Genomic DNA, 13,254 nt, shown 5'->3' with positions numbered 1-13,254 from the left:
TATTTTCAGCAGTTCTTGGTTTCCTCTTGAAGTCAAGCCAAATGTTACATGTGCATGGTATACTTTTTATTTTTCAGAGGGCTTTCACAGTCATTATTTTTTTTTATCCTTATACAACACTAATGTGTAGGTTGAAGTTGGCTCTGTGGTCTCCCCAAACAGCTACTTATTTAGTCTCTGATTTTCTGTCTGCTTTTAATCCATTGGGGCATTACAAATGTTAACGAATAGAACTGGAGGGTCCCAGAACGTTCATGAAGATAACAGAATGAAGAACAGCAACGTGTGCTAATCCCACCTAACATTAGCAGTGCTTGAAACTAAGGAAGCAGTAAGAATAAAATAGAGCAAAAGATGTTTCAAAAGTTATAAACCTAAAAAGATAACCTAGGTTCAGTCATCAAATTTGCAATTCAAAAGGATAAGAGAAAGTTGCTGGGAATTGGCAAAAAATACCTTTGTAGCAGAAATGCCAATCAACTCAAGGATTCAGAAGGAGGCCAAAATAAATTAATGCTAATTATTTATAAAAGATAAAATAAGAAATAATCGAACGCAGCTTTACCAAAACCCATGAATGCTTGAGGAGAATGCGGAGTGAAGCTAACAGTTAGATGTCATGGTTTAATCAATAGTCCTTTGTATAATAAAATTTTAAAGATTACTTGAAAGTGCTAGTTTCTATAAAGAAGAAACATATGCTAGTATGTACTAAGGAAAAGAGTATCTGGAGTGACACACACCACTTTATTAGCAGCAATTGTCCAGAAGAGAATATTTATTTGGGAGGATCTTGATTTGATTTGAAACAGAAGTTTCCAGATGTTCTCAGAGTATGTGTGAGAGTGTTCTCTTTCATAAGACAGTAAGCTCGGTCTCCTTTAAGAGTCACAGAGGGCTACTGATCTGCCTGTAAACTTACTGTCCCTTGAGACATTTTAAGTCAGTGTGTTCTAAGCATGAGCCCATCAAAATTTGGCTTCGTGCCTCTCTCATAAATTGGATGAGGGAGAAGGAAGAGAGGAAAGACTAAGAACCAGAAGTCACAAGATTGAGGATAAAATGTTGTATTTCAACTTATTCAGGAACAGGGAGAGTAACATTTTAAGTCTAATGCCAGTGACAGCACATTACTCAGGGCCTCCTAATCATTTTATATACGTAAAGTCTCCTAGAAAAAGACTAATTTGGTTTATTGCCACTTTGGGGCCATCCTGGCTCTGGGGCCAGAGTTGTTTTCCTCATCTGTTCCCTCTGGGTGCAGTTAAGTGGCCACCTAGTGACTGGATTGGGAACTGCAGCTCCCCTACAGCCCTAGGGTGGGGGTGGAGAAGGGGTGGGGCAGAAGTTTACCAATTCTGATGTTGAATGAGACAAATTAGCTTGATAAACCTCTCCCTAACAAAAACCTCCTTAATGATCCATCTTGCAAGCCTGTTTCCTTGTCCAGAAGTATCTCTCATAGACCCTACCCTTAAATTCTCACATTACCTAGCAGGATTACCAAGGGGATAAACTGAAATTACATAAACTGAAACACATAAACGCGGTTTTAAAAAATTACTTCTGTGTTTGTTGTCAAACCCTTGGAATAGGTCAGCGAAGAGGCTCAGAGAGGTAAAGAGGAGGGACTTCACAGGGCTGTTACACTTTCATCCACTTGTTAACAGAAACTGTTCACTGAATTCTACTTGGAGCAAGGTGCTGGGGAAGGATGGATGGATAAGGCCCAAGGAGCACTCTGTCTAGAAGGGAGCTGGACTTGGAGGCAAGAAAAAAGTGTGGGAGTGCAGCGGTGGAGCTGTGCAAAGGACCTCCTGACAGATCCACTGGAGACACTGGGTTCCATATAAGGCAGCACACATTAAAAAAGCACACAGAATTTAAAAGAATATGGTATATCTTTGTAACGGAGTATTATTTTGCTTTAAAATGGAAGGAAATTGACACATTGTACAACATGGATGAACCTTGAGGATATTATGCTAAGTGAAATAAACCAGCCACAAGAGGACAAATAATGTATGATTCACTTATATGAGCTACCCCGAGTAGTCATATTCAATGAGACAGAACATAGAGTGGTGGTTGCCAGGGGCTGGAGGAGGGGCAGATGAAGAGTTGTTTAACGAACACAGAGCTTCAGTTTGAGGAGATGAAAAAGTTCTGGAGACGGGTGGTCATGATGATTGTGGCACGACATTGTGGATATACTTAATACCACTGATCCGTACACTTCAAAATGGTTACAGTGGTAAATTTTATGTCATGTATATTTTACCACAATTTTAAAAAAAGTGCAGAGAAAGAAATGAGAATGAATCAACTATAGCGCCACACAATGTGACATGAAACTCTTACAATGTTGAGCAAATGAAGGCAGACACAAAAGGATGCAGACTGTGTGCCATGTATTAAAAGTCAGGATGGTGGTCACTTCTGAGGGAGGCAGAGATGAGACAGCATGGGCTTCTAGGGTTCTGGTAATGCTTCTGTTTCTCAAGGAGTGACTTTGTAAAAATTAATTGCACTGTATACATGTAATCTGTGCAGTTTCTGTACATATATTAAGCTTCGGGTTTTTGTTGTTGATTTATGGGACACAGACAGACTGAAGAGGCATCAGTAGGAGAGTGACGGATTTCAGACTTTCACAGGAGGAAAGGCTGAATATTTCAGGATGGTAAAAGTAGTTTGTAGTCTTCAAATATCTGAAGGAGTGGCATGTGGAAGACGAAGACGACTTTGTTTGCTATACCCAGAGGGGCAGAACTTGGAGGTGGTGGTGGGAAGGAGGTAGAGGAAGACAAATTCAGCTCATTATAAAGCATGCTTCAGTTGTAGGGTTAGAATGGTATCTCTCAGGAGATCATGCCATCAAGTGGAATGAGCACTGACTTCCGGGCCAGCTGCAATGGGTATGAATCCGGACTTTGCCACTTACTTGGACTATGTCACTCTATCGAGTCTTGGTTTCATATGTAATATGGGGCTAGGACTAACTACCTCGCTGGGCTATTTTCAGGATTAGTGATAATGTATACAAAATGCTTAGCTCAGGCCTTGGCCCATCGGAGATTCTCAATAAGTGATAGAAGTTATTTTCAGTAGAAAATTAAATAGAAAGTGTGTAACACCTGTGTAAAGTGTTAGATTATGTATTCAAACATTGGTCCCTCTTAATCCCAAGAACCTAAGATTCTTTGTAACTCTCCCAAGATCACACAGCTACTAAGTGGCAAGGCCTTCTGTCCCTGAGATCAGTCCACTCCAGCGGGCTGCCTTAGGCAAGAGGGTTACGAGGCCAGCCATAGCCCAGGGGTAATTAGATAACCGCCATCAGCATTAGGCCCTGGGGGATAGGACCCTGTTCCTTTAAATTCTGAGCGTGCTCTGGAAAAGTTCAAAGGGGAAAACCTGGGAAAGTTGTTCAAGTGGTGGGCTGTGAACATACCAAGGTTACAGCCTGAGGATATCGTGGGTCTCTGGGGTGAGGGAAAAGGGAAAGGAGTTGGGGAAGGGGCAGACACTGGGGAATTATTTTTAAAAAGTGGATTAAAAACAAAATTTGAAGACAAGCTTGGCCTGCCTCACCATTTTTCAGGGTCCAGATACTATTGGCCAAATTAATAAATCATAAGGCACAAGAAAGAGAGGCTACTTTGAAAACCAGTTTCTTCATTTGTAGGAAAAGCAATAGATTCAATCCACAAAGGAGAGAAAAACCTGAATTAGTTTAGCACTTTCGGCTAAATTTTCCCAAAGCCTCTTTCTTATTCTGACTCCAGGCTTATTAACCTTTACGTTTCCAAAGGAAATGACTTGCTGAAGTGAGGCTTCCCAGTTTTACTCAAGGCTCCCTTCCTGACCTCTGTTGAGTATTTCCGCCTTGAACTTATGCCCTGGAAACAAGGAGAGTCCTTGTGACAAGAGACCTGAGGAAACAAACACCTAGAAACAGTCTCTCTTTGTCTGAGGCATTATACATTCTAGTCAGACTGGCCCTTTGAACTTGTTTTTTCTCTATAGCTGCTCAAGTGTTGTGTCTTGGCCCATACAACTTTCATACTGGATGAAAAATAAATGGTATGAATTTAGCCCACTATACCTTTGGCCTTAGCCAAAGAAAGAAACACCAGCAGCTTCCTTTTGCAAGCAGTGACTTATTTTAGCATTTCCCCTCTTCAGACTAAAGTCCTTGGTAGAAACCAGCATTACAGCCCAAGCCCACACAGAAACCTCAGATTTTAGTCATATGTCTCACAGGATATTACATCACTTTTAGTTTACCAGAGACATTTCCGGAAACACAGAGACCCACTACAAGCTTTTGCCTAAAGGATTTTGGGATGGTGTGTAACTAGATGGCCTTAGTTGGCTGTCCCACTGCAGGTTTTTTCTTCCACCTTGGTCAGCAGGCCTGTCCTTTTCACAGGTGGAGTACAAAGCAGCTGGTTGTCTTACTTTTGGATCCCAAGAAGCCCCTTGTAGATGGTGTTAGGGTCCTGCGGGAAACGATGGCAGACTCAATATGAGTCATTTGAGGAGAGTATAGTAAAGGGACTACTTACAAAGGTAAACAGGGTTTGGGGGAAGCAACAAGGGATTGGACAGTGTCCCAGAGTTAGTAGCTCTGAGCAGAGAAAAAGGAGTAGTTAGTTACAGCAGTGGTTCTCAAACCGTTTATGTATCAGAATCACCTTGAAGTGATAAAGTCATTTCTTTGGGTTATTCACTGTTTTTTAAACTCTTCAGTGGCAGGACTACTTAAAATCTTAATTTGGAGGCTTTGAATAGGTCAATAAACCACTGCTCTTATTCGCCCTGTGTTCAGAACCTCTTGAGCAATAGACACAGCAATCAGACACATGGAGATAAAAGTGTTAGCTTTGACAGGGGTGGAGTCAAAGTGGAAGAGCCCTACAGGTCAGGGCTTACAACTAGACTTCTCAATGCTTGCCTCCTAGCCCTTCTGGGGAGGCAGGGGTGGGTGCATGTGTGTGGGGCTCAGGGCTGGAGGCACTGTTCCGGTGGGCAGGCAAGTCCCAGGAGAAGATGCAGAAGGGGCCAGGCATGCTTGGTTCCTTCCCTGGTGCCCTAGTCAGCTGAGTCCCTCCTTCCTTGGGGATGCAGGAGAAGGGAATAGCAGGAAGCCAAATGCCCTTCACAACTTTGAAGAAGAAGTGGAGTTTCTATTTTATGGAGCTGGGAGAGGGAGATAATGACTTCCCCCAGCCATAATGCCCTTTAAGGAACATCTTGCTCTTAGCAGTAAGAATGCTGGATGTAATTAATTCTTTCATATGATGTAGGTACTGTATTTTTAAAGACTTGACCCTCATTAGTATATTAGGATAGCCTCATGCCTCAATGGTACTATCACCTCTTTGGAATGCTACTTGTTTCTTTTACCTTGATTTATTTCTGACCCCTTGATCATTTTCTACAGTGCTCTGGATCAGGGCCTGCTTGAAGACTGAGAAAGTTCCCATGCTTTCCTTCTGAGAAGATTCTTGCTTTCTTGTCTATCTTTCTTTCTTTCTTGTCCAGGATCCGGAAGACTATTGGGAAAAGTCCTTACAAAGATTTCCTGGGAACTGGATTTTTAAAACAAGTGTCTGTGGGAAAATATTTTTCAAGTATGAAGGGGCTCTGTTTTTGCCTCTACTTATTTCTCAAGCTCCTTGGGGAAAAGAAAGTATTACAGGTCAAATCTTTTTACAAGTAGGTTCCACCGGACTGTCCGAATACGTGGTATGGATTAGAATTTTGTTTCATTGACAATGGCTTGAATTAAGTTAAACATAAGCTGTGTTGCAGAGGACTCTTGGTTAAATAGAGATTTTCATTGCAAAGGTATTTGTTGTAGAGGAATTTACCTGGTAAACATAGCTGTTTTCCAGCTTAAGTTTTAACCAGGCTGATTCAGACTGGGGAGCAGGAGTGGGAAAACACTGTGGACACAGTCTACTGGCTAGTGGTCAAGGCAGAGGAAAGAAAACACAGGCAAAGGTCTGTGTGAAATGTGAATCTGAGTCACAGAGGGAGAGGAAGAAAATAGCGTCTGTCATTCTGAAAAAGCTCCTCTTTGGGCAGTTTCTTTTGGCTGTAACAGCTGCCTCTCCCCTGCAGAGTCACAGGGCCTCAGCTGGCTCTTCCTGTCCCATTTTCAGACTTAAAAGGAAAGCCACCTTCAGGCAAATTCTCCCTTCCTCCCAAGAAAGAAAATAAAAGGAAATTGATCTCTGAAGAACCTAGGTGGGTTTTGAAAGAATCCAGGAGAACGCCTTCCCTCAGCCCGGAATGGCTGCAGTCACACTGGGACTTGCTCCTCTGGTGCCCCCTTGGGCATGAGGGTGGAACTGTGTTCTTTAAAGTCACTTAAATCCCCACTATTGCAGTTAGCAGAACTCTATGCAGCATGTCTCCTTTTTCAGGCCTTGCCTCTCAGTGTGAAGAGTTTCCTGACCAACTTCTGGCAGTTCCTAAGGCTTCTCTCTTGAAATTTTTCTCTGGTCACCCCTATAGATCCTCCTTAATATATTCATTTTTCTAAACAAATTCTTTCTTTCTGTTTTTCATGCATCTCTGGTCACCAAGTCCCAGAAAGATCCTGTACAAACGGTCAATCAGTAATGAATAAGAATTTCTAAAATTTATTTAAATATTTTACAGTTTTATTGGGATATAACTTACATACCATAAAATTCACCCATTATAAGCGTACAATGATTTTTTAGTAAATTTATAGTGCTGTGCAATCAATGTTCTAGATTTAGAACATTTCCAAAACCCCATAAAGTTCCCTCAGGAGTATCTGCAGTCAATCCTCAATTTCACCTCCAATTTCAGGCAACTAATGATCTGATTTCTGTCTCTACATATTTGCCTTTCCTGATCATATATAAATGGAATCATACGATAAGTAGTGTTTTGTAACTGTCTTCTTTTACTCAGCATAATGTTTTCGAGGTTCATCCATGTTGTAGCATGTGCTTCATTCCTTCATATGACTGAAGAATAGTCCATTGTAGGGATATGCTACATCTTGCTTATCCATCATCAGTTGATGGACATTTGGGTTGTTTCCAGATTTTAGCTATTATGAATAATGCTGCTATGAACATTTATGTACAAATTTTTGTGTGAACATATACTTTCATTTCCCTCGGGTAGATACCTAGTAGTAGAATTCCTGGGAAATTTGTTTAGCTTTTTAAAAAACTATCCAGCTATTTTACAATGTGGCTCATCAAGTTTACTTTTCTACCAGCAATATATGAAGATTTTCCCACATCCTGTCCAACACTTGGTATTGTCCGCCCTTTTGATTACAACCCTGGTAGGTATGTAATGTTATCTTATTGCGGTTTTAATTTGCATTTACCTAAAGACCAAGAGTGTTGAGCATCTTTTCAAGTGCCTGTCAGCCATTCACATATCATCTTTGGTTATATGAGCATTTCCCCTATTTTAAAATTGGATTGTTAACCTTATCAAGAAGTTACAAGGGTTCTCTGTATGTTTTGGATATAAACGCTTTATCAGATATACAACTTGTAATATTTTCTCTCAGTCTGTATCTTGTCTTTTCAACTTATTAAGATTAACTTTTGAAGCAGAAAAGTTTTCAGTTTGATGAGGACCAATTTATCAAATTTTTATTTTGTGGATGGTGCTTTTGATGTTATATTTAAGAACTATGCCGAGCCTAAGGTCATGAAGATTTTATCTTATGCTTTCCTCTAAAACTTTTATAGGTTTACTTTTACATTGAGGTGTAAGATCTTTTTTTGTGTTAATTTTTGTGTACCGTGTAAGACAAAGGTCTAACTTTTTTTTTTTTGCGTATAGATATCAAATTGTTCCAGCATCATTTGCTGAAAAGACTGTCCGTTCTCTATTGAACTGCCTTCGCTACTTCATTGAAAATCAATTGACCACAAATGTAAGAATTTATTCCTGACTCTCAATATTATTCCATTAATGTATATGTCTATCTTTACACCAATATCATACTGTCTTGACTTAAAACTTGCTATTGTAAGTCATCTAGCTTTGTTCTTCGTTTTCAAAATTGCTTTAGATATTCTATATAAAATTTAGGAAGAGCTTTTCTGTTTGTGCCAGAAAGACTGCTGCAGTTTTGCATTGAATCTATGGATCAGTTGGGGAGAACTGCAGTCTTAACAATCTTGATTCTCTCCAATTCATGAACATAAAGTATCTATCCATTCATTTATATCTCCTACCTCTTAACAGAAACAAAAATTGACAAAATTGAAAAGAGAACTACAATGCTACAATAATAGATGGAGACTTCAATATCCACTTTCAGTAGCGGATAAAAACTACACAGAAGATTTATAATGAAATATGGGCCTTGAACAACACTATACACCAATTAGAACTAACAGACATGTACAGAACACTGTGCCCAACAACAGCAGAATACACATTCTTCTCAACTGCAATGGCCTCTAGGATAGAGTATATTTTAGGCTACAACACAAATCTTAATACATTAAAAAGGCATACATACGTGTGAATTATCTTTTCTGACCACAGTGGAGTGAAAGTAGAAATCAATAATAAAAGGAAAACTGGAAATACATGGAAATTAAACAACATACTCTTAACCAATAGGTCAAAGAAGAAATCACAAGGGAGATTAAAAAATACCTTGAGATGAGTGACAAAGAGAACACAACATACCTAGACTTATGGGATGCAGCAAAATAGTGCTAAGAGGGAAATTTATAACTGTAAACATATGCATTAAAAAAGAAAAAGAATTTCAAATCAATAACATAACTGTACACATTAAAAGACTAGAAAAAGAAGAGAAATCTAAACCCAAAGCTAATGGAAGGAAGGAAATAATAAAGATTTCCTGGAGAATAGAAAAACAACAGAAAAATCAATGAAATCAAAATCCAGTCTTCAAAAAGATCAACCAACTTGACAAACCTTTAGCTGGATTGACCAAGAAAAAAAAAGAAACACCAAATAACTAAATTCAGAAATGAAAGAGGGGATATTATAGCTGATGCCACAGAAATGAAAAGAATTATAAGAGAATACTATGAATAGCTGAACCAACAATTTGGATAACTCAGAAGAAATGGATAAATTCCTAGTAACACACAACCTACCAAGACTGAATCATGAAGAAGTAGAAAATCTGAGTAGACCCATAATCAGTAAAGGAATTGAATCAGTAATCAAAAACCTCTCAACAAAGAAAAGCACAGGACCAGATGGTTTCACTGGTGAATCTACTGAACATTTAAAGAACAATGAATATCAATCATCTTTAAATTCCTCCAACAAGTTGAAGAGGAGGGAACACTTCCAGATTCATTTTATGAAGCTAGTATTACCCTGATACCAATGTCAGACAAAGATATTACAAGAAAAAAAAGTTCATGCCAATATCCCTTATGAACATTGATATAAACATCTTCAACAAAATTCTAGCAAACAGAATTCAATAGTATATTCAAGGACTATACACCATGACCAAATGGGATTTATTTTTGGAATATAAGGATGATTCAACATAAAAAAAAATCAATCAATGCAATATACCACATTTACAGAATGAGGAAGTAGCTCATTCAGATTTAATAAAATTATGAATATGATTGAATTCATGCCTGCCATTTTGCTATTTATTCTCTATATACCACATTTTTTCCTGTTCCTCTTTTATTGTCTTTTGTTACAGTTGATAAATATTTTTATATTCTATTTTAATTCCTGTGTTAATGTTTTACTATATTTTTGGAGTTATTCTCTAAGTAGTTGCTCTAGGAGTACAATATGCATCTTAACGTATCATAATCTGTAAATATAATTCTTGATTTTTCAGCTCTTTGACTATCTTGCCACACTGCCTTCTAGCTGCCATTGTTCCTGATGAGAAGTCAGCTGTTAATTGAATTGTTTTCCCCTTTACATGATAAATTGAGTCCTCTCCAGCAGTGAAGCTGTTGGTTTTCATGACTAGCTCCAACCTGGTAGATTATGGTACCACCAAGCTGGCAGGGGCTGGGTCTGGAGAAGCAACCCCAGGGAGGAACACCACAGACTCCCTCTATTCTTACCTGATGTGTAGCTTTTCATAAATTGTAGTTTTTAAGACTTCTCAACTTGCCGTGTGCATTTGATTGATTTCTAGAGCACTGAAATGGATGTTTTTGATAATTCTGCTTTATTCTTGTTTTCCATAGAAAGGATATGCTGATGTCCTTTCTTCATCATGTGAGAAGTCCTGCCCAGAAATCCATTTTTATGTTAGGTAAAACTTGCCAAGCAGTCTTCTATAAGATACTAAATTGTTGACTGATAAAAATTTGTTTCATATTTTATAAATGTTTGGGCAATGTTGAGTTAAATAAAATTAAATAGGGTTCTTCATTAGAGGACTTCACCATGTCATGAATAAGCCAAGATGCATTGCACATCTCTAAGAATAGGGTTGTGAGTAGAATATAAGGATGCAGCATTTTCCAACTAATTTAGCCACAGAATACCTTGTACAATGAATATTAACAGTTTAAGAAACAGTTTGATAAATACTAGGATTAATAAACTGTTCAGACTTTAGGACAAATATAGGGATTGGTTATAGTGAAGATGGTCATCAATGAGTATTTCTTTATAATCCTACAAATTATAGCCAGTGCTGGGGAACAAATAACCAGATGCTCTCCTAGCAGCTCTTTCTCTCCATAATTCCTCCCTTGGTTGTTTTAATTCCTTACACTCAGTTCCCACAGATCCCATATCTAAGGCAAACTCTTATCAGCCACACTGACAGAGAAAGTAGGATTGGGGCCTGGATAGGTCTCTGAGTTCCAAGTTCCTTGCTTCCTTCATAAAACAGTTTAAATTTTCCTTATGATTATAAACTTAATATACTATGTTTAGAAATTCAACAAATATTAAAAAGAATAAAGAAAAACTCCACCATCTTAGGCAATCACCTTTACCACTTGGGTATTCATGCTTCCAGATATTTTTCTATGCACATCCCTCCCTCCTATCAGAGTCTTAAAAAAAAAAAAACAGAAAACAAAGAACAACAAAAACAACAACAACAAGAAAAAAAACGTAAAAAGAGGGCTTATTAAATGCCAGGCACTGTGCCAGTCACTGGGCAAATGGTGATAAGCACCTGATCCCTGCCTTCAAGGAGCATTCAGCCTAGTGCAGGAGAAAGACATTAAATAAATCAGGCAAATAATTTTATATTTACAAACTGTGATAAGTGTGAGACACTATTTTGGTGAAGATGGACTCAAGCCAAACACACATATCTTTCGTAATCTGTTTTCTTCACTTATATCAATGTACCTTGAATATCTTTCCATGACAATAAATATAGATTCTGTTCTAGAACTGAGAATAAGAAAAACATGCTCCTATCCCTGAGGGTTCAGTTCTAACAGGGGAGAGAGACATAAAAATGGACCATCTCTATTCAATTTTAGTAGAGGTTGTAAAGTTAGTTAAATTACAAACATGGGTCAGGGAAAGTGTCAAAGAGGAAGTCATACCTGAATTTTGCTTTAAAGGAATAAGTAACAATTTTCCAGTTAAGTAAAAAGTAAAAGAATATTTTCCAGGTCAGTGTGAGCAAAAACATGAAGAGTTAAAAGTCTCACATGTTCAGGGAACTATCAACAGATCGGTATCGCTAAAACAAGAAACGCTAACCAAAGCCTAGTAGGAGAAGAAGCTGGAGAGGTGGGCAATGGGAAAGTCACCAAGGTCTAGATCCCCCAGTAAGGAGTCTGCATTTTAACCATCAGGCTATTTTGAACTGAGAATAATATGATCATACTTCTGAAACAGAAAGCTCTCTCTGAAGGCCCAGCTGAAAGGAAAAGAAATTGTTGGTGGTGGGTGACTAATTAGAAGATTTGTATAATAAACCAGGACAGAGATGAGGTACTAAAGCAAGATGGTGGCAGGGGAAATGGAGCAATAAAGGTGTACTAAGCATGTCACTAGGGGTAAACGGAGGCAATTTAGCTAGAGTGGGATATCAGAATTATTGGTGAGAGCTGACGAAAGCTTTGCAGGTAAAACATTGACAAATGTTAAATGCAAAGAGCAAGGGGATGAAGAAAGCTAAATGGAGTTTAGAAGTTGAGGGGATTGGGAATAGGGCAGATGACTTGGAGCCTAGGTGAAAGTCTGGCCAAGGATAGAGGGTGAGAACCGGGGCCATGGATGTGTGTGTTCTGAAACTCCTCTTTCAGGTGGTTCCCACACACATTCCCAGGACAGCATGGCATCCTTGGAGTAAGAGAGCATGAACAGCTGTGGTCTGTTTTCAACAATCCCATCAATTGAGGACAAAACTTTTCAGAAAAATGTTAGATGAAGAAATGAATCCCTGGAGATAAATCCTGAAAAGAAGTGGGCTGAATGCTCTGGGGTCACGGGGGTGGAATCTAAGGCTTTCAAAGTGAAAGCTAATGTTTGTTTGTTTGTTTGTTTATAGTCAGTTTACAATGTTGTGTCAATTTCTGGTGTACAGCACAATTTTTCAGTCATACATGAATATACACTCATATTCTGAAACCTCATGTTTATGTGTAAAATACTTCTGAAGAAATAGATTGTAGCAATTGCTTCCAGGGAGGGGGAGGGGGTGGCTGGGGGATGGGAAGGGAGGAAGACTTTTTTTGGTAAACTTTTTGTATATTTTGAATTTTGAATAAAGTAAATTTAACATCTATTCAAAATAAGTTTTTAAAAAGGAAGCTGAAGAAATGCATTGAAGACAAATATTTACCACTCTTTGCACATCTGTATATATTTTCAAATGCCACAGCCCTGCTCGGAAAGTTTGTGGTGGGGCTGCTGACGTTCTTGTAGGGAATAAACTAGTTTGCCCCCTGCTGTCCTAGGACCACTGCATCTTCTTAAAATGTACAGAGTCACCTCTCTGCCCTATTTTCAGCTCAATAAGAGACACCTTCCTCCCTGACTGGGAGAAAAGGCAGAGGAAATCTAGTTCCGGAGTATTTAATTTAATAGGTTCAGTCCCTGTGATAGTATGTAATTCTGAGTGAAATTACCTGGGACAGAGGTGGAGATGGGAAAAGGAGAAAGAAGAGACCACATTTACAGAAAAAAATGGACAGTCTAAAATTATAAGCTTAAAAGAGAACAGGCATATCCCCTTCATTTTAGGGCAGGACTTGGAGCCAGAGTTTCTGAACAGGAAGCCACAGG

The sequence above is a fragment of the Camelus dromedarius genome, chromosome 5 (assembly GCF_036321535.1).
Source record: "Camelus dromedarius isolate mCamDro1 chromosome 5, mCamDro1.pat, whole genome shotgun sequence".
NCBI lineage: Eukaryota > Metazoa > Chordata > Mammalia > Artiodactyla > Camelidae > Camelus > Camelus dromedarius.
This window is presented reverse-complemented; position numbering follows the sequence as displayed.